Raw genomic sequence first — 2,500 nt, forward strand, 5'->3', positions numbered from 1 at the left:
GTTTATATCATATACATTCTTTCTCTAAAAATACAAAATAAAAAACAGATTTTTTATTTTGTATTTTATTTGTATTTACATTATCTGCCAGTTAAAAGTATAATAAAGAAACAAATTCCAACACTTCGGGGTACGCTCAAACCGCCTGTTTTAGCAAGCTTTTTCCGACAACAAAAAAACCTCTCAAAAATATATAAGTTACTTTCGTATACTGATCAAATGTATTTACCCATCAAATGGGAGTCAGACTTATCTATAGCTCCGGAATCTGACTTTTGGATTCAAGTTTGTGATAATGTATTTAAAATGACAAAACACACAAATTTACAACTTATCCAATATAAAATTATTCATAGAACATACATTACTCAATATATGATGAAGAAAATGGGACTCTCAGACTCCGACATTTACACTTATTTTGATGCTTTATGGCTATGCACTCCGGTTATGTATTTCTGGACTAAAGTCTTAGAAAAACTTTCCGCTATCTTGGACTGTAGGATACCTTTGTCTCCAAACTTGTGTTTGCTAGGTGACCTAACAACAACTGACTTACCACGTAAACAATTTCAATCTACACTTGTAGCCTTTACTAGCGCAAAAAAAAAAATATATTGTTAACTGGAAAAATAAACAAACTCTGAATATTGACCAATGGTCTAACCTCCTCATAAATCACATTTTAATCGAAAAAATATCTGCCTCAAATAAATCGGTTGGGGCACCCTGCAGTATTAAACAGTGCTGCGGTCCCCTATCTGTACCCCACGCTGCGCCACCAAGCCCCCACCTATTTTAATTTTTTTAATGCACCACATACACTCACTGACACGTCTGGGAAGCAGGTGGATCGGAGCGGGGGGTATCATTTCCCTCTGCTCCTTCTCACATGCTCCCAATTTTAATGCATCACACACACACACTTGTATATACACTGGGCGGGGTCACATCCACGGTGTAGGGGTAGACTAGGCGAGCTGGCGAACTCAGTAACAGGGTTAGCTTTCACTAGGTACGCTGGCGTGAAGACCGGGGTTCGGGAGTGCTGCCCGTCTCCCAGTGCTCCTATCTCCCCTTCCGCCCCCAGTGTTCCTCCGGCACCGATGCCTGGGTACGGGGTACCCGGGGTTTTGGGGGCGTGGCGGTACGGGTGGCTGGGTGAGGGCGGTGCTGGAGTGTGTCTGGGGGTTTAGGGGCCTGGGGGCGGCTGGGGCTGGGTTGTGGTGGTGGTGGTGGGGGGGGGGGTTGTGGGGGGAGCGGGGGCTGTGGGCCTGCCGTGTTGGGGTGGGGGGGCGCTCCTGGCTCCTGGGTTTGCTCTCCGGCCGGTGGCCCCTGCCCGGGGGTTGTGCCTTGGCGCTGCTGTGGCCTGGGGGGCTCTGGGGGGCTGTGCTTGCTCTGTCCTGGCCGGGGTCGACGGCTCCCTTCTTTGGTGGAGGTTTTCATGCACAATCTGCTTCTTCCTCTGGTCGTTAAATCGTGGAAGCTGATGTCTGTGGATCTTACTCTGCTTCATCTATCCTTCCTTTCTTTCCTCAGTCTTTCCTTTGGTCTTTTGAGGTCTCCTAATTTGTTGGAATTTAGATGTTTCTGGGGTTGGTGAAAGATTCTGGTTCGTAACCCGGTGGGTAGTAGGTGATGTCTGGTCGGTGCTGGATTCCATTTTCCTTTCTTTGATCCTTCCTCGCGTCTCCTGACAACCTCACGACTCTAGCTGGATTATGAAGTATTCGGTTTGGTTTAGGTGAACGGTACGGGATTTTTAATGGGTTTTAGGTGAATTAATGAGTACAGACTCACACGCACGCACACATGCACACACACACACACGCACATGTATTTGGCAGTGGTACACCGGTACTTATTGCAGATTAAAATGTGATGATGTGAATGTGAGGCATTGTAAAGCACTTTGGGCACCATATGGTGTAGTTAAAAGTGCTATACAAAAAGCAGACCATTTACCAGATCTGTTATTATGGAATAATAAAAGACAATTAATTTACAAATATTCAGAAAAATCTATTAAAACACCTTATTTAGCCTGGAAATAATAATAAAGCTTTCATCGTTAAATGTTGCTGCAGAATATCGTCGTAAAATGTTTTGCAGAAGATGTATTAAGCAAATTAAAATATAAACAAGAGCTGTTGTTCAAAAACGCTGTCTATAAGTATTCTGTGAAGCAAGTGCAGATTTACAAGATCTTTTTTGTAGAATATCGTCATCAAGATTTTTTTTGTTTAGCCCATATCGCCCACCCCTACTGAAGAGGAGAGCTGTAACCTGGCGCAACCATGCCCGCTGCCATCTTGGCTAGCATGAGTGCTATACTGTTCACTGCTTCACCTCATTAGCAAATGAGAAAAGTAGTAGCCCGTGCCTTTCAACCGAATGTGGACACATGCAAATGGTATCGAAACAGTCGAACCGAACGGTTTGGAGCTTTTCAACATCCATTTCACCTCACGTTATTACGAATGTATTAAGTGTGTAATGG

At 44.2% G+C, this 2,500-nt stretch overlaps 1 protein-coding gene across 6 annotated transcripts in view; it reads right to left on the minus strand.

Annotated features, from left to right (window-relative positions):
• Positions 1-2,500, minus strand: part of engase (endo-beta-N-acetylglucosaminidase) — a 44,786-nt gene that overhangs the window by 1,907 nt on the left and 40,379 nt on the right. The window lies entirely within an intron of this gene.

The sequence above is a fragment of the Leptonotus elevatus genome, chromosome 1, assembly GCF_054856555.1.
Source record: "Leptonotus elevatus isolate MCC_2025b chromosome 1, RoL_Lele_1.0, whole genome shotgun sequence".
Taxonomy (NCBI): domain Eukaryota; kingdom Metazoa; phylum Chordata; class Actinopteri; order Syngnathiformes; family Syngnathidae; genus Leptonotus; species Leptonotus elevatus.